This window comes from Melospiza melodia, chromosome 5 (assembly GCF_035770615.1).
Source record: "Melospiza melodia melodia isolate bMelMel2 chromosome 5, bMelMel2.pri, whole genome shotgun sequence".
In the NCBI taxonomy this organism is placed as follows: domain Eukaryota; kingdom Metazoa; phylum Chordata; class Aves; order Passeriformes; family Passerellidae; genus Melospiza; species Melospiza melodia.
In genome coordinates this window covers 4,859,048-4,885,326 of record NC_086198.1, presented here as the reverse complement: position 1 = coordinate 4,885,326, position 26,279 = coordinate 4,859,048, and the positions used below count along the sequence as shown (strand labels likewise).

The following is a 26,279-nucleotide window of genomic DNA, read 5'->3' as shown; positions in this document are numbered from 1 at the left end:
CTAGTAATTTCCCTTCATTATCCAAGGAATATGATGTTTGTGAAGCGGCATAAAAGTGCTGAAGTTCAAAAAAATAGTACTATGTATTGTCTGCATATCTCTCGGGAATATTATAAAGAGAAATTTCAGCAATACTGAAAAGAGTAAACATAAATTTTAAAAAATAAGAAAGCAATCCAATGACCCTTAAGGAACCAAAGCTAGAAATACAGTAATAAAGACACTAGAGACTTGACTCAGAAGATCAGTTATACTCCTACCTCTTCTAATGTTTTCCTGTGTAGTTGCAGGCAAATCTCTTTGTATTTCCATTAACCTTCAAAAAACCGCAATACTGACTCCTTCTTTGTTTTTGTTGTTTACTTCTTTTGTTTTGTTGTTTAGAGCGATTGGAGGAAATGAAAAAGCCATTTTTCCATCATTTCCTGGCTTATTATTCCTACACTAACTTTTTTTGCTTTCCAACTCTAAAAATCAAATATAGATCCTGCAGATCTACCAACTGCAGAAAAAGGACTCCCTCTTTCCAGGAGGCCAGTTTGACAATGATTTTAATCACTTTATAACCCACAGTGTGCCATTAGTTGGGGAATGGAACATAGATCTGAATTAAATACAATGCCAGTCATAGTCAGGAGTCCTTTGGAGCTGTTACCATTACAATAAGTTATTTTTATTACTGCACAAATGTATTGATTTATGAGCACATAATAAATCAAAAAATAGGCACACTTATAATATAGAAGAAAGAAATATGAGGAAAAGGAGAAATGTAAATTCTTCCACACTGTGTTTTTTAGAGAAGCCAATGCTTTTAATTAATAAAAGAAAATATATATCATAAAACTGAAATGGTAGGTCATAGTAACTAGGAGTAGGATAATAGCATCATGTAAAAAACTCCTGGAAAACAATAGCATTTAAGTTCTTAACTGCCAGATCTCATTTAAAAGCAGACTAAATATCGTTTGTCTTTGATTCAATTTATTGGAATTGCCTGAATCATTCAGCATAATTCCACTCTTACACCTTGGTGCAATGTCAAAACAGAATTTTGTCTGAACCAGGCAGCAGGCTGCCACCTGACTGACATTTATCTGTATTAACCCTATTCTTCTAAGAATATTCTGAATGGAATTGTGGTCTCGTGGAACATGGGAGTTTTGAAGAGCCGTATATCTCTTACTGACCAGGTGCCCAGCAATGCTCAGGCTGCAGATGGCTCTCTATCTGTACGTAGCAAACTCTTTTTTGAGGGTGCGTTGGCACTGCTGCTCCCATTTAGCAAGTCAGAAAACTGAAACACAGAATGTGTAAGATGTTAAAAAAAAATTTGCTGGCAGGACACAGCTGTTCTGTATGGTTACCTGTTAGCAGAGCATGCTACTTGACTTCAACCAGATTTTCTGGTAATAATTATAGCATAAAAGGCTGATCTAGCATATACAGTATATAAATTATCACTTCAAGATGGGGATATGGATTTTTTCTGTCCCACTGTTTTCCAACTGTTCTCTCTTCATACATACACACATCTAAGCTCTTATGGATTTTTCCATTTTTGGATGGAAAATAGGTGAACTTCCAAATACTCCATTGTTTTCTGCTAGCAATCCAGAAATCAAACAAGTACACTGACACTGTATTGTATGTTTATGACACTGAAATGAAAACTTTGAAAGGCCTTTTATTATCAATAAAAGTAAAAGCAATTGTTTACCCTGAAATATATAAATTGATTAAATAAAACCATCTTAAAATCTTTCCTGGCTGACATTTGCTAGTTTTAGAAGAAATAATTTGGTTCCAGTGCTGCACTCTTAGCCTGAGTTAGCCTCAGCCAAATGCTACAAGGTCTTAAGTGTTGCACAAGCCTTTGAAGGTTTCAGCGGGTCTTTAGTAATGCAGTAGTCCTTAGGCTGGCACCCAGCCCAGGATGAATTTTACTTTTGATGGCAACAGCTGTGTATCTATCAGGTTTCTGAGTATGAGCAGGGTGAGGCAGTCCCCAGGCAGCTGCCAAACGTGGGAGAAACAGAACTGCCCTGCTTGGATCAGAGCTACTGAGTAACAGGCACCAGCTGGGGGTTTTGTCCTTTGGCATGTGACCCTCCTCATTCTGCTCCAAACCTTTCTGGCACTTTAGGCACTTTGGAAGGCACATTTCTACCCTGTGGACAGCTTTAGTTATAGGTGTCAGTCCTAGAAGCACAAACACTGCCTCTTTTTCTCTTCCTAGTAATCCCTCTGTTAGCAGCAATTTGCCATGTAAACATGGCAACTAGTAATTGCATTTACAAGTCTTGAAAATGAAAAGATTATGGGAGAAAAACTTTGCAAATAAAAAATTATAACAATTGGAATGCTTTGAATATTGCAAAATCAAGAAATGACACCTCTAAAGCAATAAACAAGCATTTAAATAATGTACTAAACTTTTATGCTTCGCAGAAGATACATGACAGCATGCAGTTGTTACCATTATTATGGATGTTTATCTTAATATTTTTGAAGATTCAGCTCTATTCTTTGACAGGCTTTTCAAAAATGGTCAAAGAACAAAGCAGAGATTTTTCTGTTTCCTAGAGATTTTAAACAGAAGAAAGAGGAAACACAATGGGTTTCAATGTTTCTCTAATTTTTATTTTTACTGCCTAATATTGAATAATGTCTTCTTTGATTATTTTGTCATGTGGAGACTGAGTAACCTAGTGACTGTTTAGTTAAAAATAATAAAAAAAAAAAAGTAAAATCACCTCTTTCCAGATTTATCAATACTCAGTGACTCATATTCCCTTCTCACTGGCAATATAATCTAACACCACCCCAGAGGTGTCAAGAAGGGGGAGCCAGCAGCGCTGCTCCCTGTCCGTCCCTCTCACTGCACCATGAGCAGAATCTGCAGCCTGTCCTAGGTGTTGTTCTTCACACCTTGTCCTGATGTGCAGGTGGACCTGGGAGCCCCACAGGTCTGGGGCCTGGCAGGTCAGTGGGAGGGAGCTGCAGGGCACAGGGAACAAAGTGGGGCCTCGTTGTGCACCGTGCAGCTGTCGCTGGTCTGTCTGCAAGAGAGCATGAGTACTTGAATGTAGCAATCTCGGTTCAAATAAAAGTCAAACCTTCCTTGGCAATGGAAGGATTAAAATTCAAATTAAAAAAGGAGGGTAGAGTAGGGTATAAAGGGAGCAATTGTACTTTAAATGACACGTTTGAGTGTTTTTAGGTGGTTTGTTTCCAACATACCTCTCCTTGTCTATTGATCAGCATCCCCTGGGATCAAGATACCTTCCTGAAAATCTTCTCTATTTTTTCTCCATCTGAAAAATAAAGACAGAGCAGTATTGCAGTGAATATCTCTATATAAGGAACTTTTCTCTGCATTCCACTGTCTCACCCTGTATATCCTAGATATCAAAAACTCAGTGAAGTGTGTTGAGAATGGAATAGTTCCCCACTCTACTGCTGTAAGGCACCACAGATATACACTTAGTTATTCCTGAGCTCCTCTTACTTTCCTGTTTCCTGTGTTTCAGACCTACCTTCAAGATCAACAGATATTTATATATTTATATATATATTATAAATATATATTTATAATATATATATAAAGGAGCTATATATTTATATTAGCTCATTTTCTGTCGTGTTTTATGGTTTTATCACTAGTATATTTTTACCACCATTAAAATACTCCTTGTGGTCAGTCTACCTCTCCACACTCTCATCCCCTTCATGTTTCATCCTCGCAGTGTCTTGGGCTCCATGTAATCCATTTTTTCTTTTCTGAACTCTGTTTTGATCTTCCACCATTGTTCCTTTGTGCCATTCCCATTCTGTCAGGTCTCTTAAAGAAAGTTTTTCCCTCATGCTCTGCTTAGTCCTTGTCTTCTATCTTCTCTTGTATGTAAAGGTTACCTGATTGTCTACCTGAATTTTTTTCCAACAGAGACTATCAAATACACAAAACCTCATGACTGAGGAAAATCATTCCACTTTTATGATTTCCAGCAGCAGTATTTTTGACCTTGATGTGAATGTATTCGTTGTTACTGTGGAAGATACAAATACAGTATTTGATTTTCCTTCCAATTACATCGATTTTAATATAATTCCATTTGATTCAGTCAAGTTATTCTTAAATTAGCAATATAATTGAGAGGTTAATTGAACTAGGAGGTCAAAATTTGGATTTGTCTCCCTCCAATCCTTTGTGATAAAAGATGGACTATTCCCAGAGAGAAGTTAAATAGAATAAATGTTACAGCTTGGCAATAGTTTTTTCTAAATACCTGTTTCTAAAACTAGATTGCAAGGCTTTTGTATGTATATATTTCTTTCACCTCTTAGTTTTCTCCTTTCTGTTAACATAAACCCTATTATGAGACTTCTTAAATGCTGGGGATAGCATATATATTTGCCTATATAATTTTGATTAGGGCATTTTCTGTGGATAGATATGAGAAGAGAAAGTAAACCATATAGTCAATCAAAACCTAATTAATTTATTTAAACTGCAAAAGGAAATTCATCTGTCATCTTCACAGACATCTTATTTCATTCTCATAATTCTGCCCACAATTGTTCCACAGAGAAACTCAAAGATAAAAATTAAAATCTCAAATAGTTTAAAATGGAAAAGTGGTTTCCAGAGTGTGTGCAATAGAAGCAACTTTGCACTGTAAGTCCTTGAATTTGTATTTTCCAAGACAAAAATTTGATGCTGATTAACACAGATCTTTTCACGTCTCATTTTCTGCCTGTAATAATTCACGAAATCCATTTTTTTAGATTTTTTTTTAATTCTATCATCTGGACCAATCGCATGATGTAAGCGCAAACAACAAAAAATGTATAAAACTTTTTGGAATAAATGAAGACTTCAATTCTGATAAGTTACAGGAAAATACTGTAGTTTACACAATTTATAATATGAAAATAATTACTCAGATAACAATTTACTTACAATAAGCATTACCTAATAGGCTCTTATTTGAAAGACTGCTTGATGGAGAAGGAGATGGTTCACAAAAACACTTGATAAATAGTAAATAATTGTGCAGCCGTTAAATGGAATATATGCTAATAGGTATGTTACCGAGAGAAAGTTTGAGGGGAGGAAAGAAAGGAAAATATAGTAGAGGTTGAAAAAGAAATTGAGAAGAAACAAAATTTTCGAAATGTTCCTGAAGGCAGGGAAGAAGGGGAGAGGCTTAATAATAGAGTCAGCTCCATTTCTAGCATATTTGATTAATATTGTTAAGAGAAATAAGATTTTGTTCAAATAAAGCTTCTGCTCAAATAACATAAGAACATTTGAAGCAAATTAAAATGTTATTAAATGTCTGTTTCTTATGTGCTGCAAGAACACAGTCTTATCCTTAATGTTCATTTTACTAGTATGAAGACAACTGCCATAACTAATACTAAAGAAGCTGTTCAGGAATTAGAAATCTGTGGTTATCTGTGGGTATCTGTGTCCTCAGGTAAAAATGTGTTTGGATATGGATTAAAAAGTAAAACTAACTGGTGTCCTGGATAAATTTGGCATTAAGCATTTTGAGTGCAAATATAACATGAGTCATTAACTCTGAAAGAAAACTTCTTACTAAAAAACAGAAATAACTCTTTTTTGTTCAGTCACATTAAAATTGAGTATTCCTAGAACTAGATTTTTTACATTATCAAACATTCTGGTTCCAGGGAAATCTAAGAGCCCACTGTGCTATAAATTTTATTACAGCTCTCAGCTACTGGTATTTTATAGTGAGATTCATCTATAAAGCAATGACCCATAGGTCAGGAAAAATGTAGAACAGTTGTTATATCTACAAAGTATTGCCTTCAAGTTATCTCTTACCAATATTGTAATGAGCTTTAATATATTTTTAATTTTAAAATATAAATTTCATCTGGTTTTCACTTAAAAACATCTCAACATTTAGATACTTTTGGCTTTCCAATGTTCTAACATTTTCCAGTTTATTGTGTTTTGGTGGTGCTTTTTTTAATCGAGGCAACGGATGTCCATTCCTTAGATGTTTAAAAATTAACTGTAGAATTTCACATAATTTTGCAATAAGGACCAAATTAAAAGACAGTTACCTCACCTTTGCAGGACTGCAAAAACCTAATTGCAAGACTTTGTGACTTAATTCAGTGATAGCCAGGTGAATGTGATGGTAAATAGCCAGTAGCTTTATTTGTCTCTGCTATCTCTTGGGAACTAGCACACAAAAATCTTAGTCCACAGTCACTTAAAACCCTCTGCTACAAGTTTCTTTAGTGAGCATCACTTTAATTGTAAGATCCTCTGATAGCTGAGCAAAAAAAACCCCAAAATCAATACAGGTATATTGTGTCTAATTTTCCTTTTTTTTTTTGCTATTTTGTAGTCTGTTGTCTTAAGTAAGCCTTGCTCATAGGTGACAACAGGCTAGGATTTCCAGAGTGTCTGGAAATTCTTTGAGATACATTCCTGCCCAATGCAATAATTTATTTTGTATATAATGATGCTCTAATTTAAATAGGCATGTTAACAGACAGAAGAGCCACAACAGATATATTGTCTCATTAGTGCTGCTGGGCCAATTACTAATTTACAAATATTGAAACTAGCACTGATAGAGATAAATTAATTTCTCATAATTTAATAATGCTAATCACAGGAGCAGTGAAGACCTACAACTCTTGGCAGTAGAGCAACGTGAATTTTACTACACACATGTAAACTCAATAATTTTTTTTTCCCTGCATTGCACAATATTACATTGTTAAATACTTCTTTGGTTAATCTTCATTATTTAGGATTTCTGCTGCTGTTTTATCTGCTCACAAATCATGGGGTCAAACTCTTCCAGCAGACAATCCTATTCAGCTGAAGTCATAAGTGGTTTTTAGTTGAATACCAAAGACATTGCAAGGTTTTATTTTACCCATTCTGTATTCCCAAAAGGCAAAATATTAATGTGAATTGGTGTCATTTAGTAATTCATCAGCTTCTCTTAATTCAATTTCCTTATTAAACAGAGAGGTTGCTTCATATGGGAAAACTGTGCTGTAACAACTTCTTATAATAATATTTAGTAAATTCTGAGACATTTGAAACATGAGACACAAATTGGTTTTCTGGTCATCCATATAAGACTAATGAAAATGAACAAATTTTGAGAAGACAAAAAAATCAGTGTCCTAATAACCTGCACTTCTCTAGCTGATAAAATGCCTTATTTTGAACATCGTGGAAATGACCCTCGAAGTCCAAACTTGTACTAAGAAGTTTCATTAAAGTACATAAATTACAACAACTGTCAGAGATGGCATTAAGTATTCAATAAAAGTAGACTTAACACAATTAATAGCAATTAAAATTATACTTTTATGATGTCAGCCACCAGCACTGTAAAGACATAATTGCCTGTAAGGACTTTGCTAACCATATTTATCCTCTAAAACTGTCCAATTTATATGAAAAATGCCAAAAACATATCCCAAATGGGTACCATTATCTTCTTGGATTTTTAAAAGTGATCTGTCTTTATCCAGCCTTTGCACATTAAGCTAATTTACTTTAATTAGTTTTTTTCTCATTGTCTTAATAGGCATGTTGATAAGGTTTTATTGGGGAGGGGGAAGGGGGAATATTGGTTGGCACTTTTTATTTCCTTTTCCTGACTATGGATGTTAAACTTTATTCATTGAATATCTTTAAGACTACCTGGAATCCTGCCCTTAGATTTTCCCTGTTCATATTTTCTCTCTTCATTTGTCAGATACAGGCATAATGATAAAATGTTTAGTATTTTGTAAGTATTTGTAAGGCACTTGTACTTAGCTGATTATTAAAAAAGACAGAATGCCATCTTAAGCTGTGCTGTGAAAAGAAGGTTTGCTCTGGACATAACAAATTAATTCCTTCCTAGAGCAGTTACTTGTGTCTCTCACATCAACAGAATATCCATTAAATAATTCTAGACTCTTCAGGCAATATTATGAACAAAATACAAGGGTATCATCCACAGTTAGTTGTCAGATTTAGGATCTAGGTTCAGCCTTCTAATTTAAATACAAAGTTAACTGTTTCCACCTCCTGATGTAATTGGGAGAACCTGTGTAATTGATTGCAGGAGGGAAGCTCCTCATCTAGCTCTTTGGAATTACCCCTGGAGACATATAAATCACTCTATTGGCTGGCCAATTGGGTTTTTGGTCTGTTTTTGCTGAGCTGCTTTCAGTCTGCATGTATGAAGTTTAACAGAGATTCTTTCTCACTCTACTGCCTTCAGAAATATTTTTATTGATCTGATAAAGTTTGCAAAGGTATGTCCAGTGTTTTGACACCATTCCTGAGGGGCTATTATTTTGTTCTGTTAATTTTCTTACACAGAATGTGATAAATCATTAGTGTGGTTTTAGCAGATTAGACTGTGATTTGCTCCTTGATTTTCCAAATACATTTAAGATTAAATATGAGTATTTTGCAGTACACAAAAAAAAAATTGTTGTCTAATTTATGTTACTGGATGGATAGTTCCATTTTAAACCAGCATCATCACACGGTCTAAGAATCAATAAACTATAAAGACTGCTCAAAATAGGATTATATACAAATTTATGATAGTGAAAATATCCCCGCATTACTTTAAAGTTGTACAAATATGGAGAGTTCTAAAGGTGTCTGGCCTTCTTCAGAAATTAAAACTTAGCTATTGATAGCAATTCCTCAAAAAAGCACAGAATTTAGTGATGAAAAAATACTAAACACTGAAGAATCAATCCCTGATTCAGAGGCTTCAGTTGAAAACAAGAAATTTCAACTTGACTTTGGATACTATTAAAATAACTTGATCTTACTTCTCATTCTTAGGCATTTACTTGAAGAATGCCATAGAATGCGGCCTGTTTTTAAAGTAATTTATCAGTTATGCATGACAATATCAAGTCTCTATATAAGGTCTAAAATTATTTTATGTCATGGAATGAAATTATATTCAAAGTGACTGTGAAGAATTCTGTGTACCTGAAGTATTTTCGTGAAGGAATTTTTAAAGAGTACGGAAACATTTTTTTATAACTATTATAGTTGTGTATTGGTAGCATATCACGTTTACATAATTATTCATAATTCATCCAGAGTATTTTCTTTCATTGAGTCTATACTTTCTGCCACAGGAAATAAGTTAATTAGGTTTCAGACTACTGAATTACAAACCTATCCTACATGTCATTTTGCTGTCCTGAGTTGAACTTTACTAGAAAAATTTGTCTCTTTCTTGAAGAAAAAAAAAATTAATCATACTGAGAATACTCGATAACTTGCTGACCAACATAACAAAGCATGAATATTGAATCAGAGACACATTTCATACTCCTATATTAGTAGCAAAAATCGACAGAACTTCAGCTGGTAATTTTCATGGCTGAAGTCCTTTCTTTCAAATGAAATTGAAGTTGAAACATTGTTGAACTGAAGGGGAAAAAACTTTTACGTTAGTCAAGATAAAACCATCCTATATACTGTGCATGACATTCTGTGTATGTGTGTGTAAATATGTTTTCAATACACTATAAAAGTCTAGTATTAAACTCTATAATACATGCACTTTTGAAATTCTACTTAGAAGATATTTTTCAATGTAACTATTTTTTGGCAACAATGGATAAGAAGAAAAATAAATTAATGCAATTACCCAAAACCCATAAGTGTAAGACTGACAGTTCAGACAGTTCCGTTTTGCTGTGCTGAATTTGGTGTCTGATTTTGCAGAAATATCTTTCCAAAGCCACTCTCTGTAGAAGTTGCATGGTAAGAATAAAAGAACAGAGCAAGTATGTACAGCCAATTCCATGAAATAAATCAGATTTCTTGAGAGTAGCACCTGAGCCCTCCCTAGTTCTCGCTAAAAGTTTTGGGGGAGCTTTCACAATTTGTAAGTAACATGCAAATGACATACCATGACATTTATGTCTTCTGTCTCTCAATGATGTGATTTGTATTTCATTTAGACTTCTGCATCTAATATTTATTGAATAAAATCACTTGTCATAATTGAATTAACAATTGAAAGTGGTGACGAAAAATAAATTAGTGTTACAAAATAAGCCTTGGGATTTCCTAATGAATGCAAAAGCATTCCAAGGCAAATGGCATAAGAAGCCATAAGTATTCCAGATGGTAAATTATTTCCTATATGACATTCAGATTTATCTTTAAAAGATCAGCATTTTTTATACATTCATAAGATCTGCCTTGTCTTTAGCTTTTCAGTATTGAAAAATGCTTTTTTCAGGGACAGAAGTCTGTTACAACCTAAGAAACATTTCTCAGATTGGTATGCTTATTATATGAGCAAAGAGTTACTGGGTTATTGATGACATTGGAGGTGGTTATTTTGCAACTTAAAATTAGAAAGTCTGAATACATCAAACTATGGAAGTTTCAGGATAAAACAGAGAACTGAAAGTATAACTGAAAAGGATTAAGAATTTATTAACCTTTACTGTTTTATTAGCTTTTACTGTGTTACATCAAGGTGTATGGTTGTCTTGAAAACAACCATTATAAATGATTCTTCTCAGTTGTTTCCTGATGTTAAGCTTCTAGTTCCTAACAGAAATATTGTTTATGTATAATCCTTATTGGTAAACATCATCCCATTTCTACTACACCAGTATTCAAGGTCATCCACTCTTTCCTGTATGATCTGACAGTCATCTTCTGTATTGGAGCAGCTCTGCTTATACTGTATCATCCATAAATGTCATCAGCATGCTCCTACTATTTTTCCTAGCAAGACCACTAATGAAAATATTAAATCACATAACTGAAAATTCAGGCTCTGAGAAACTCATCCATGTATGGCTTTCACCACTTTGTCAGCTATCTTGCCTTCAGACAATTCCTTACCTATTACAATGAACTCAGTTAATGTGGCATCCTATCAGTTCACTAATGGTGATGAATGAGGGCTACTGCATTTCCTATTTCCAGAAAGAAAACAAGTATTTTATTAAACAGAGGGGCAGGTTGGTCTCACTTTTGATGCATGAGATACAAACACATTGAGTGGAAGAAGAGACTTCTGAAGAGTACATAAACATCTCCAGGCAGGCAGTGCCTTGGAGTCTTGTTGTGTCAGAGGTCAGACTCAGGTTGTGCTCAATATGTATTAATGATTCCACTAGACCTTTTGAATTGTTATTCCTGCTTTTGCAGTGTGTTATCTTGTGATGGTGACTTGCACAATTAAATTATGTATCTCTTTAGCAAACCATTGTTTTTGTTTGTCAGAACCTCTTGTAGTATTAGAACTGAAAGATTCCTATTCCAATGAATAGGAAAGAAGACTCCTTTTATCAAATGCTTCAATTATGTCTCTTTCAAGCCAATGAGCTCTGGTCCATTCCACCATCTTCTTATATGGAATGACTTCAAAATCCCTCTATATTCTTCCTGGGGGTTTTTTTTTGGTGTTTTTTTTTTTTTTTTTTTTGCCTCTTTCCTAGATCTTATGGGGATTTTTTTTTTTGGGTTTTTTGAGTTTCTTTTGAGATATAGTGATCATAAATTCAGTGTTGAATGTGAAGATAAAGTGTATAGATCTATTGCATTAAAAAAAGTTTCCTTCTCTGTTTTTTGGTTCATTTGGGTTTTTTCGCCCCTAATAATTTCCGATGTTCTAATTCTGGTTTTTTTGGCCCCTAATAATTTCCGATGTTCTAATTCTGGTTTTTTTTGGCTGGGGTTGCAAGCTAGTGTTTTCAGAGAACTAGCCACAATTGGTCTTTTATTCTTTTTTTGAAGCAGAATTTAGAATCCACTGTTTTGAATGTACAGAAAGGGATATTTATTCCCACATAGACTGTGTTGTATTTATTGACACCATTTCATTCATTCTTCTTCTGCGAACACCATTCACATCTGTTTCAAACCAATAGCTGTCCCTAATGAAACAGTTTATCAGAGAGGACTCTTGAATTATATGGTCCCAGAGAAATCCTCAATACCCCTTTTAATAAAGGAGATTGCAGTACAGTAAGGATGGACCTTTTAAGGTACCCTTAATCGATAATGTTGAGGTGAGAAATGGTAAATTGCATTAATGTAGAATTGCCACCCTGATACTGCCACACTACGCAACTGAAATAAGGAACCTTTAATTTCTTGTTCTTTATGCGAGGAAAATAGAATATCTTTAAAAATCATTATGGTAAGGAAGGATGTGTTCAAGGCCAGGTTGGATGGTGTCCTGAGCAGCCTGATCTAGTGAGTGACATCCCTGCCCATGACAGGGGGTTGGAATTAGATTCTTTGAGATCTCTTCCAACCCAAACCATTCTATAATTATATGGAATATACTTGGGCCCTGGACAGTTAGATAAATTTTTTCTATAATACTATATAACTGAATGTAAACTTGCCTACAAAATGAACACCAAGGAGTGTTAAAACTGAATTGTCTTCATTTTGATCCTTCAATTTGTATTCACTCTACTTTCTAGTGTCACCTGTTTCCTAAATGCAAATTTTCAGACTGCAAGTGATATGAGGCAGTATTGGTTTTCTCAGGGTTTTGTTTGGGTTTCAAATTTGGTGGAGTTGTGACATTTTCAGGACATCTCTGTTAGTCCTACATATTATTATATAGCTATGTCTAAGAAGTTAGTTCAGATTAGCAGAAAAAAATTCATTAATATCAATGGAGAATCAAATAATGAAAGATATGTTATCTTTCAACATGAAGAAATGAAATCAAATGCCATGCCAGTTATGCCATGGCATAATAATTCTTTTGTCTTTTAAGATACCCCAAATGTGCATGAAAGAAGCATCCAGAAATCAAGCCCTATTTCTTCAAATACCCTTCTTACCCTTGTTTTTGGTAAGACTAAAATATGGAGATCAGAAAATATACTTAATTATGTAGTTACAGAAATCTTTATATTATCTGTAGGAAGATAAAGTAGATATAAAATATAATACCTACTATAAATACCTGGTATATGGCATCTTCTGACAGCACTTGACTGTATTCACCACCATAAGTTCAGTGATGATGAAAGAGTTTAATTTAGTAGAGATTGACTCTAATTGACTGTAATTTCTTTGCTGCCAATGTATTTTCTATATACCTATTTTCTATATACCTCAGTGCACAGACACCTGTATTGGGTTTCTAATGCTGAATGTACACATAACAAGAAATCTCATCTAAAAATCCTTTGAAACATAGTTGTTTTCCCACATTCCAGCTGAACATGCTCATTCTTGCCTGTATTAATTAAATCTGTATTGAAAAAGATTAATCAGACTTTGCTTTGTTTTATAGGAAACATGAATTTTTTAAACCATTTCAGACCAATAAAAAGACACAAGTTACATATAGTCTGTAAGGATTTTTTCAGAATAGATGAAATTTTGCACTGAAACAAACATATATTTTTTGCCTTCTTTTCTATTGGTATTTTACTCATAATAATGTGATTTACCCTAGAGATGTACACAACGTATTTGCCATTAGGAGAATAGGAATTCTGGCAGTAAAAATCGTAATTCATAAGCAGAAGCATTAGTACTTTTGTGTAAACAATGAAAGTTGGTTTTCGGTGTTCCTGTCACTGCAAACTGCAGGAGGAAGGTGAAGACTCCAGCCTGCCTAATGTGGCAGTGAATGTTGATTTTTTTGCACTTAATGTTGTTTTCTGATTAATCACACATGTGCATAACGTGCTGTCAGTTTGCTCTAATTATTGTAGATCATCTTCATGATCTGCCACTTGCAATCTAATATATTATGATAGCTGAAGTAATATCTTCTGGTTATAATTGGTTGCCCACTATTGATATGGGTAATAGATCTCTCCTGTGAAATACAAACAGTAACTAGATGCACAGCATGCAGGTGAGTTAAGTACCTACACTACCTTGGAATCAGCAGGTATTCTTCATGACTTAGTCTCCAGACATATTTTTTCTGGAAGCTCAGCGTATCTCTAATTGCAATTATATTTTGTGTCCATCTTGTCTCAGATCTTAGAAAAGGGGTTTCTGTGTATAAATATTTAAGTATGAAAGTAAAAGGCAGTATCAAGCACTTTTCTGCAGACTTATAGAAATATGAGTGGCATAGATCTCTTCACAGAATTCCAATTTATAGTAGTAGAGTTAGTCTCAAGGATAAAGAAAAGAAGGATAAAGAGAAAAATCAAATTTTTAACCTGGAAACTGTGAGCTACATTTTGACATGGCAGGTCTTCATATTGCATATTTAGTTCAGTGTAATCAATAGCATTAATAAATCAGTGAATTGGCTGAATTCTGAAGGGATTGTATCTCTCACACAATTAATTGATTTTTGAGTTCTCTATGTGAGCACAGAAACACCATAGTTAAGTGCACAGTTGGTGTAATATTGACTTTTTTTTTGATATTTAGTCACTAAGTGTCCAAGGTTGACAAAAGCAGTTATATTCCACCATTTCCTATCAGGAATCGTATTTGCCTAGAGCATTAGTTTCCCCCAAAGCACTTACTGGATTTAAAGGCCTACCCTCTTTTACATATTTTATTCAAAACTTCCCAGAATAATCTGGGGACAATATTTACATCCTTGCAAAGTACTATTAGAAAGTTTGATTTTAAAAATGTATGCTTTAGGCATATGTTTGTGGTTCAGCATAAGCTTTTTAAATATCTTACTTGGTTTCTTTCAGTAAATCCAGTTATAGGTGTTGAAGAGCAGACCATCAAAACCTTTAAAAGCTTAGCCCTCTTTGCTCATCCTCACTGGTTTACACCTTCCTAAAAGAACTTTAAAAATAAAAAGAGATGCAAAGGACGTTGCATCCAAAACCACGCACAGGTTTAGCCCAGGGCGGTTATCTCTGGGTTTAGTGAAAAAGGTCTCCTTTGACTTTGTGTATTTCAAAACTAACTTAGCCTTGGTTATTACTTTTGTGACATCCATTGCAAGAAATCTTTGAAAAGAATAAATTTCATTTTACTGTCTTCTATTAATTTTTATTTGAACCTTTTAAGTTACTTCTAAAATATATGACAGCAGTTATTACTGAATTTTCTGTTCTAATTACAACTTACCTAGTACTAACCTGATCACCTACCAGACAGTGATTATATTTCTGCACAACTTGCAAAGTTGGTAGAAATACATGATAATCCCAATTAAATTATTTGAAAATTTGTTGTTCATTACAATTTATAAGTTCAGTAGAAATAGTTAAGTAGATATCACACATATAATACATAGAAGAAGCATAATAGAAAAATAATGCCACTTGTGAATCTGAAATGGAAGAAGAGAGTTTGACATTTTGAAATAGCACTTAAGAGTCTGAAGTAATTACTGTGTGTTAATATGTCTGGTTTAAACACAGGAACTGGTGAAATCAATGTACCACTGTGAGTAATGCTGGAAGCTGGATTGAGGGGACAGAAAACACTTCATGTTGAATACTTTGGCTGGGATCAGCATTGGGGTCTAACAGCAGGGGTCCTGGTATTCCAAAGCATAATTTTCTGCTTCTTGTTGTCTCTTCTTAATAGCACTACTTTTGCTGAGCCAGAATTTAATCTCAAAATTTATTGAAAAAGTAATTATTTCATTAATCAGTGATGAATGGAGTTCCTTTAAAAGCCAGACCCCATTTCATTGACAATTATTTGTGATTTTAGACTTTTTAAAGTACTAAAATTCTCTGACAACTGGCTTTCAAATATATTCTCTCAAAACTGCCAAAATTTATTCTGCTAAACATTCAGTGGTAATCTATGGTCATATATGCTCATCATATCCTTCATTCTATGCACATTGGCTGTTCTCAGCTTCCTGTGAATATTCATTATGATCTATAGGAACACAATCAAGGGAAAGGCAGAAAATATATTTTTGCATTTAATAATTATAATTATGAAACTTTAAGTATAGTAAAGATGCAGTATTTATATTCCTCAACATTGCCTTCTCATTGCAGTCCTCTTTTTGCTTTTTCAAGAATATATATGGACTTTTGCATGCACCACCTTGCCAGAATTGGCATCAGCAGCAAAAATATTTGTATACTGTGTAAACACAAAAACCATTTTTCTGTTTAAGAAATAAATTCATGTAGAAAAGCTGAGGGACATTTTTGGTTTATACTTATTCAGAGCTTTGTTGAAAAGCTAGTAAAAGTGTATAAATTATTGTAGTCTTTTTTACAGTAATTTAAGCAATTAAATATCCTTTCTGCTCTTAAATTCTTTTGCATTTATCCTCTTTTTTTCCATGTTTTACTCTATATTTTCTATTTTAAAAAATCCAATAGATATTTCATAGCAAAAGTATAGTCTGTTTTCCTGTTTGGTGTGGATAATGGACTTTGTGTGGGACAATGTGAAAAATTTGCATGGTATGGGTGAACATATAATTGAAAAAAGAGGTCTTATGTTCAAAGGAGCCAGTATTGTAGCATGAACTTCATACTTACAAATAGTTTCAGCTGTGCCAGGCTTGACATGAAGACGGATGGACAGTGCTCTAATTATTACACATATTTTTAACATATGTTTTGCATTATATCACAGAGAGACCTGCTCTTTAATGATGCTTCTTCTTGTGTTACTTTTCCTGTGATACCAATTATTTTAAGCATGTATGACAGGTAGCTGGCATCTTCATAGCATCTCAGCAGGTTTTACCAGTAGCACTGTGAACACGAAAATATTATGTTAAGAATCTGTTCTGTGGAAAAGGGTATCATAGACCTTGAAAAAGCACTAAACAACCTTTAAGAAAAAAACCCAGCAGTCATTCAGCAGTGAAGTACATAGTTTCTAAGTAATTACATGTTGAGGTTAAAATGTTGCATATTCCAAGGCTCTCTTTCAAAACTGTTCAAATTTAGTGTCATGAGCTCTAGTGAATGCACATCACTGTTAATAACCAAATTAATTAACAGCATGTTGAAGTTCCATAGAGATCATATAGATATACTTCTGTTGCAATTAAATAAAAAATGTGGTTTTGTGTAGAGGGTGGTAAATCATAATTACTAATATACTGTTCTGTTATTGGGTTTTACTGTGACAAGGTTATAAAAAATATGTGGCTACAGAGTGTTTGGTTTTTTTCACACAAACGTCAATGTAAGAATTTTGTACAGAACAATCCCGTTGTTGTTATATATAATTGAAGACGTATAAAACTAGATTTATACAAATATAGACATATATATCTAGTTATACATAACTGTAGTATTTTATGCATATTTTTCCATTTATGTTTGTTGTATAAACTGTATGTATGATTAAAGTCTTATATATCGACGGACGGATGGATGGATGGATGGATGGATGGATGGATGGATGGATGGATGGATGGATGGATAGATAGATAGATAGATAGATAGATAGATAGATGGATAGATAGATAGATAGATAGATAGATAGATAGATAGATAGATAGATAGATAGATAGATAGATAGATAGATAGATAGATAGATAGATAGATAGATAGATAGATAGATAGATAGATAGATGGATGGATGGATGGATGTCACAGAGTCCAGGACTAGGTAAGGTTGGAAGAAGCTGCAGTGAGCCATCTGGTCCCTGTTTAAGCAGGGTCATCCTGGAGCACCTTGCACAGAACTATAACTATGTTTTTTAATTTTGGGTGTATTTTTTTGTAATTTCTACATGAATTTTACCTGGGTGGATTTTCCTAGATCTCAGGTTATCACTCAGCCTTTCAGTTTTTGACAGTCCTCTACATCAGAGCTAGTCCTTTACATCAAAGCTTCTCTTACCACTGTGGTCCCTGGATCCTCGCACAGCTGGGATTATTGCAACAGGTTATTGTTTATCACAACAGGTGTAAGGTCCATCCATTCATACTGCATAAGGCTGGTTCTGAGAACCTGGTATTATTTATTCTCCACAGAACTGCAATTTTTGGCTGTTTATATTAGTTTGTTACTAAGAACTTTGAATCAATTTGCCAGTGATTCAACTCAATAAATTAGGAAATAAAAGTGCTCTACATTATCTTTGGCTCAGGACTTTTCCCAGGTGCATCTAGGAACATGGCTTAAATACAACTTAAAAAGAGGACTAGTCACAGAAGTAGTCAGGGTGCTTCTTTGGTTTGGTGCTTGGTGTCTAGCCCGATCTGTTCTGTTCTGTGTAACTTGTTCTATGTGGAGGACCCCATTTTGTGAGAAGGTTCTTACCTGCTTAGTTTCTGTGCCATAGATAAGTGAGATAGCATTATGTAGAGTTGATGTTGTTATCTAACTAATCTAGCTCCTCAATTTACAAAAACTTGAGTCATTGTTGCTTTGGGTTTTTAAGTCTTATCAACAAAAGCAGAGAAAGATTGTTTATGTGGGAAAACTCACTACCTGTTTTTACCATCTCATCATATAACAGAGCAAAACAGAATGAAGTTGCAGTTCAGTGTCCTGAAACTGGAAATTATTTTTCTGATGTGCTAGGTATTCTTCCCCAGTTCAAAACAATATATCTTTCTCTTAGATGTTAGCATAGCAATATAATCACTCAAGTTCCAAGCTGGTAGATCTTTAAAGTTGATAGTCAAACAGATAGGATGTGCTGGATCATTTCAGTGTTTTATCTGACAGGCAGCAGTAAAGTTTTATAAGCTTTTTGGAGTCATTTTTTTAACATGAAATAGAATTGATGTTTTCCATCTCTTCTATTTTCCATTTTTTCCCTGGGATGAAAGGTTCCATCTGAGAATGTGTAATAAACATTCCACTGATGAGTAGTAAGCAAGAATCACTGTCTGGTTGTCTGCTGGAAGCCAAGTGCCATTGCCTAACTCCATGTGTTCTATATGTAGTGAGACCTGCTGCCTTCTGGAAAGGCTTCTGAGGGGAGGCAGCCGTATTGCTGCCCTGTTGCCTGAACCACAGTCATTGGACATTATTTTCTGTTGTCTTCTTCCAGAACCTAGTTAGAAACAATTGGATGCAATTTAAATTTTCTTGTTGAAGATTGGCCTTTTACAGACTTTGATAGAAACAACTTCATTTTCTTAGACACCAATACCTTGCACAGTGCTGGGAGACTTTTCCCAGGTGTGTTGTGAGAGCTCAGGTTGCATGAGCTGAGCTACTATAGATTAACTGCCAAAGAGTGCGTTTCCTTTTAAAACCACCACATGGCTTATTTGGACTGAATCAGGTGCAACTGATGAATTCCACATCTGAGCACCTTAGAGCTGATCAGGGATGAGCCTGTGTTGCTATTTGTTGCATTTTGGCTGCTATTTCCAGTTTTCCTTCCCGTGTTTCTGAGTGCAGCACTCTTTGATCACGCTCCAGTAAATGAAGATCAGAGCATCAAAGGGAGTTAAATATGTTGACAGTGAGTGTCACCAAGCTTGACTTTCAAGTGTGCAATGCTAAGAATATATTCAGAAATGCTTATTAAGTGAATCAGGACAGTTAAGCACCTAAGAAATGGAATCAGGAAGGGAAGAACTTTGAACACAAGATCATCTAAATCTAGATAAAGGAAATATTCAAGAGAGCAGAGAATTTTTTATGCATTTTCTTAAATTAAAATACTTTTATTGACAGTTGTAAAACCATAGCTTAGAACTTCTTCCTGCAAGTGATAACATAAATAGAAAACACAAGGATGAGTATTTCAGGTTTGCCTACACTCTTTTTTTGTCTGGGGTTCAAGTGCAGGCTTTGTTAAGGTCTATGGTGCAAGTACTCTGAGGACACATGCTTAGACACTCAGTTGGGAAGGTTTTTTGTAATTGTGTAGTTTTGTAGTTGTGTAGTTGAGTTTACACTGAACTCAGAGTTTCTCACACAGTGTGACTCAATGATGTGATAACTGTTCATCATGAACGAGAGCATTTTTGGTATAGAGCCTTTAGATTTTCAATACCTTGCCCTTACATTGCTACAATTATATTTTTAGTATTTATCTTCTTTTACATTTATATTGTCTGTACAGTCAAGCTGTGTATTCATTTGTATTTATGTCTGCACATATATTTGAAAAAATATATTTACAGTCCAGGATTTAAACTTAGGGAGATATATATTGTGCCTCAATAACATATAGTTTTCACTCACTTTTATTGCCCAGTTTTGTATTTACAGATACCATAGGAAATGCTTTTCAGGGTTCAGATAGAACTTGGATGCACAGATCCAATATCCACCCACTTTTCAGGCTGTAGAGTAAATCAGTCTTACAATCTGATGTAGTATTTACCCTGTTTTCCAGAAGTTATAAATAGGATGCTTATCCTCTTAATCTCTGCCTGTCAGAAGTTTGGAGACAATATTTAGAATTGCTTTCCTGCTTGTTCTGGATTAACCCAGTTCCATGCAGGCACTCACTGTCCCCAGGTGAGACAGGAAGTGGAATCAGAAGGTTAAAATTGAGACATCTCATGAGATAGAGACAGTTTAATAGGTAAAGCAGGAACTTTGAGCACAAACAAAGCCAAGTAAGGGATTCATGCATTACTTCTCATCAGCAGATAGATGTTTAGCCATTTGCAAGAAATCCAGGCTGCATCATGCATAGCACTTATCTGGGAAGAGAGTACCATGACTCTGATCATCCTTTCCTCCTTCTCCTTCCCCAGCTTTTTTGGCTGAGCACAATCTCATATGGTGTGGAATATCCCTTTGGTCAGCTGTCATCTTCCAAATCCTTGTGTACTGCCAGCTGGCTCACTGTTAGCTACTATGAAGAAAATTCTTTTCAGAAAACTCTTCCAGACAAAACAAGTACACTACCATTATTTGGATTGTATTGATACCACTCCTTTTAATTCCTGGGTCAGTCAGTTAAACTCATACCTTTAAACAGAAATAAACCCCAGAAAATACTCAACTTTTACACTTGACCTATTAGGCTGGAAATAAAAAAAATATAGTTGAAATACACCTTCATACCAGATTTTTGAAATGCTGACAGCACAATGAAATGAAAACCTTTTGTCATGGGGGAAAAGTATTTACACAAATAAAGGAAGTGTGCAATTTTTTTACATTCCAACCATCATCATAACTTATTCTTATCACTTGTGTAATCACAGCTTCATTAAAGGCTCAGAGAAAAATTGTGCAGTCTGTTTTGATTCTTGTTTGAAGAGGAGTTCTAGAAACAAAAAATTGTGGCTGTTCATTTCAAGATATACTGTACCCTTTTCTCCTTCCCTTTTTGGCAGATGTTACAATGTGAACTTTACTGGAATGTGAAAAAGATAAGACTGAAACAAGATTTTCAGATTCTTTTGTTAGCGGCAAGAGCTTTATTCCATGTCTTCATTTAATTTACAAAAGCTCCGTCTTTATATGTGAAATACTCCCAACTTCCTGATTATTAAAATCAAAAAATCATTTTATAGTTTACTCAAGAACACTGTAAGCTTGCAATGCTTATGAAAAATACTCTGTGAAAATGGTTCTTTGTATATATTCTAAGTGCCATTATGTTTGTTTTTCTTTAAAAAATAATGATTATCTTTTCCATATGTTTTATGTTTATTACTGTTAAATACGTTGGCTTTGCAAAGCTATAGCAGTGGCATTTATAGTACATTTACTGTTTCATACATCAAAAAAATTGCAATTGAAAATTCATGTCAGCTGTGCTAAAGTTAGGTAGACCTTTCTCTTAATTCTCAGAATACATGATCTTTTTTTCACAGTGGCAGAAAGGAAAGAACATTTTCATGTGTGACCTGAAGGATTCATATGTGAAAGTAAATGAGGTATAATGAACATGGATCTCCAAAATGCCATTTTTACATTTAGTATTCAACATGCAATCAACACTTCCATATGGTTCAGAGAAATAAAATTGCATTTTACAAGTGTAGTAACATGTCAGTCCAGCAGTAGCTATAATAAATATTTTATTACAGATAATCTGCATCTCATTTAGACTTTAGGAAAGACACACAGTGTATGACCATACCATATATCACAATGCAAAGAGGAAAATAATAATGAAGAATAAAAAAATATCATCTATCATATCTTGTCTGGATTTTTCAATCTACCAAGGTATTCTGTAATGATCATTAAACAATTACAAAATGAAAATATTTGACCAAGATCTTCATAATCTGTTCTCATTGCAGATTCTTGGCTCATTAGAGATCTACTCCCATGGAAAGCTGAAGGTAAGATCAAACATCCTCTAGCCTCAAGCTCTGGTGGGACCTATGTATTGCATTTGTGTTTTTAAAATGGCACACCATTGTCTAACTGATGGAAGTATATGCACTTTTCTAGTGCCCTGTCCATTATCAATAGTTTATGCTGCTGTATCTAATTTATTGTTGCTGCAATAACAGTGTACACCAAAACTAGTAGCAGGGAAAAATAGACAGAGCACAATCTTTAGGAGATCAATAAATGCCTTGTTCATGAAGGAATATCCAGAATGATAAACTCTCTGTCTTGGTACCAGATTCATCAAGGATAGAACATAATTGAATAAATTATAAAATTCTCAAAATGACTTATTAAATCTGTTGTGAGCATTCTCAAGTTTTCGCAAGAAACTACTGTTGCCTATGTGTGCCATATTGTGATGCTTTTTGATGATACTCCTCTTTTGGTTAATAATTTGAAAATGTCATTTTTAGCTGTGATCTCAACACAGCTGAAAGCACATAAGGTCCCAGAACTCTGAAATGGTGTCCACTCAAAAATGTTTGAATTTGGCAGCAATCTGGCTGTGAGCAAACCTTAATCTGTCTGATCAGTATGTACCTGGCAACTGCACTGTATTGAGCAAGTACACGGAGTTTGGGTTTTCGTCCTTTGGTTTTAGCTCAGTGATTTTTCTCAATGGTAACCAAAATCAAGTAATTTATAGCTTGTGAACCTCACAAAAAGGGTTCATTTACAACCATATTCTGCATCTTGTGACACCAAATGGAGTGTGTGTTCTTCTATATGACTACAAAAGATTTTAGAACAGCGATCAGAAACGTGTTCTGCTCATTAATGTTTTTACAGTAGCTGCCTTAAAAGAGCTACAGTTTCCTAGAGCAAGTCATTCAGAATTCAACTACGCTCTTCAAGTTTAATAGGTTGAGCTCTTTGAGTTCTCCTACCTCCTCCTGATTGATGGTTTGTTTCTTCTTTTAATACAAAATTCAGTAAAATTTCCCACAGTGAAAAGGGTCTTTTAATTATAAAACATCAGCGTGTGGGAATGATTCAATTTACACATCAGAAAAGCTCAGTTACTTGACCATAATTTATTTTTTGTGCTGATCATTTACAGACCACAGATTCTTCTTCCTCTGGCCCCCTCCTCTTCTCACTTTCTCTCATTCTATGTAAAAGAATAAAAATCTCCATACCCTGTAAAAGGCTTTAGATATTGTATCACTTAGTCATCAGAACTAAAGGCTTCATTATCAGACTTTTTTCTACCAGCTTTTATCCCTTTCTCATTTCCTAGTTATGTTGTCATATTTAATTTAAGTGTGTTCTGTAATTGCTGAGTAATACAGTTTTTTCTTGTATCTGACAAAAGGATGGCATAGGTAAGGAGGAGTATGGTATCTCACTCATGAAACTGTGAGATAAGAGGTATTGCCAGGAAAAGATGTTTGCAGTTCTAATTTTGCATATTAAACAACCAACTGGCTATTTTTTTCTGGGTTTCTTTTTTTTCTGTTTGTTTGGTTGGTTTTTAAGTATTAACTAATTAATATTGAAATAAAGGTCTGGAAGTGATGGAGAATTTTCATGTTTCCATGTACTTCCTCAATGCTGTATTAGTCATCCCTAATGTTTTATTGTCAGAATGTAGTTTAGGACTTGCACTGGTAGGTAAAATAGCTTTTACTAACAAAGCTTTGTAGGTTCTAAATGTGATTTTCCTAGCAAAAACAGTAAAGTTAATCTTACTTTGTGCTTATTATGGCCATAAGAGAAATAAGCACTAAAAAGGTCCAGAGGACCATTTATACAAATATTTTTAAATCTACTTACAGATACGTTCTTAAATTTGTTTTGGTTTGAATCGAATGTGGTTTGTGACCATGTATTATTAGATTAGATCATACTCATTTCAGAATGAAAAGTATATGTAGAGAAATGCAGGTATATACCATTTGTTTTAGGTTGTATGTATAATTCTGGTTCAGCTGAATGCTTAAGAGTATTTGTTGGTTGGCTATTTGTTACTGTAGACATATGGTCTACACTACTGAAATAAAATACTTTAATTGTTGGGATTTTTAGCATTTAATTTAATCTGTTTAATCATCACTTTGGAAGGGATGTATAAATGGTATTCTAATAAAATATGTGAAACTTGGGGGAATTAGAACTTCTAATTCTTTTCAGATATTTGAATGTGCTTCTCCTTTACTCTGGAATAAGTACTTAAACTAAAATAGCCAACACAAATTTGTGTTATGTAATGTTCCTATGAGAGAGAAACTAAAAGACTATTTTCATAATATCTGTACCTGCTGCTGTTTGGAATTACTTTTATGTAGAAGCACAAATGTATCCCTGGACTAGACCTGAAAACCAAAACTAGCATGTTTTTGTAAAATGGACTAATGTAAGAGGTTCTCTTCCATTGTGCATTTGGCCATTACAAGTTGAAGGAATCCAGTTTGATTTTAAAAACCTAAATATCCCCTGCTGCAGCTTTCTCTAATTGACCTGTAACTTACTGTATCTCGCTCAGTAAAGGGGATAATCTTTACCATATGAGGGCAGCAATATAGGCATGCATCTTAACATTAAGTAAACTCATTTTTATTTCCAGAAGATAATTTTAATATTTTTTTATGATCCCCAAGGAAGTATCAGCTCATTGTATCTTCCAACTGGCATACCCTACTGAATGAGTGCTCACATACAAGATCTCACAAATACTTATATGGAAGATGGACTGTGCTTCTCTTACACAGAGCTAGCTTCAGACATGCACAGTTATGCTGTGATTTAGTTCATTCTTTTTTTGTTGTCGTTGTTTGTTTGAATACAATTGAACTAATTTCTTCCTCTTCACCAGCACACCTGAAGCCAGGAGTAGGTAATGGCTTCAAATGATTTCCAAGGCTGGTACACTATGGAAACATTGTGTGTCCTGAACGATGTGACCAACCCCTCAGTACTCCTGCTGCTGATGCAGCAGCTGTCCTGTGATGATGCTCCTGGTTCTTCTTGGGCTTCTTTTGGTGCTCCCCATAATAACATCCAGCTCGGTTTCATTGGCCAAGCAGGCCCTGTAGCATTATTCCCAGTGAGTCTGTGTTTCTGATGTTGTCAGCAGTTCCCAGTGTAACTCCTCAGCAGAAACCTCAACTATAGGGATTAAAATGAAGTCCTGCAGTTTTTAATAGTTTCAAATCCCTGTTCTTCCAGACCATTCTTATGAGCATTTACTACAATAAATAGTAACCTAAAATCAATAACTCTGTACAAAACATTACTTTCAACAAAAAGTCTTTGTCTACAGTTTTTATCATTACTTTTTTGTGATCATTTATTTTCAACTTCTCTTTAGCTTAAATGCTAGCATTTTGTATTAATTGTATTCAGGACAGTCAAATGGTGTTGTATGTTGTGTTAAAGGTTGCATTTTTAGTAGAGATTTCAATATTTAATAGATGTTCTAATGATAAAGTTTTAGGGCAGAAGTTATTATTGGCATAGCCTTTCTTTTCTTTATTTTCCTTTCATGACAATCTGCATGAGTGTCTGTTAAGACTGCAACATTCTCACCCCAATACAAAGAGCTTATGGTTTCCACTGGGTTATATAAGTTTTTGGACATCCATGGAATTTTTCCTTTAGTATGTAAGGATTACAGTGGCTTACTCTCTCCTGTTGTAACTTAACTCTGTCTGTGCACTAAATATTACAGCATCCCTAATCCTTGCATTGTTGATAAGAGAACCAGAGGTGAATTCCCAGCTGATAGTAGGCCCATCTCCCTGGTGGTACTGCTTTATTATTTTGTTTTGTGGTTTGCTTTGGTTTTTTTCTACAGTTAACTATCTCTGTGATTACTGTTTAAATGTAGATATGATTCCTAAACATTGCTATCAAGTTTTTGCCAGGCTACCTATATTTATGAGCTGTAGAGAGGCATGGCCGGGGAAATAATTTTTTTCAAGTTACCCTAAAAAAAAAACAAACAGGTCTCATATTCAGTCTTTTTAACTGTCATCTTCTTACAGCAATCAGTCAGTCACCAAGTCACTGGATGGATGTTGTTATATCTTTACACATTTAT

At 34.4% G+C, this 26,279-nt stretch overlaps 1 protein-coding gene across 14 annotated transcripts in view; it reads left to right on the top strand.

Moving 5' to 3' along the window:
- The window catches only part of TENM3 (teneurin transmembrane protein 3), a 1,293,822-nt gene that overhangs the window by 814,154 nt on the left and 453,389 nt on the right, over positions 1-26,279 (top strand). For all 14 annotated transcript variants that reach the window (XM_063156143.1, XM_063156142.1, XM_063156144.1 and 11 more), the window contains one exon: positions 22,141-22,182. The gene's annotated coding sequence lies outside the window, so the exon portion shown is untranslated. The remainder of the gene's footprint in view (positions 1-22,140; positions 22,183-26,279) is intronic.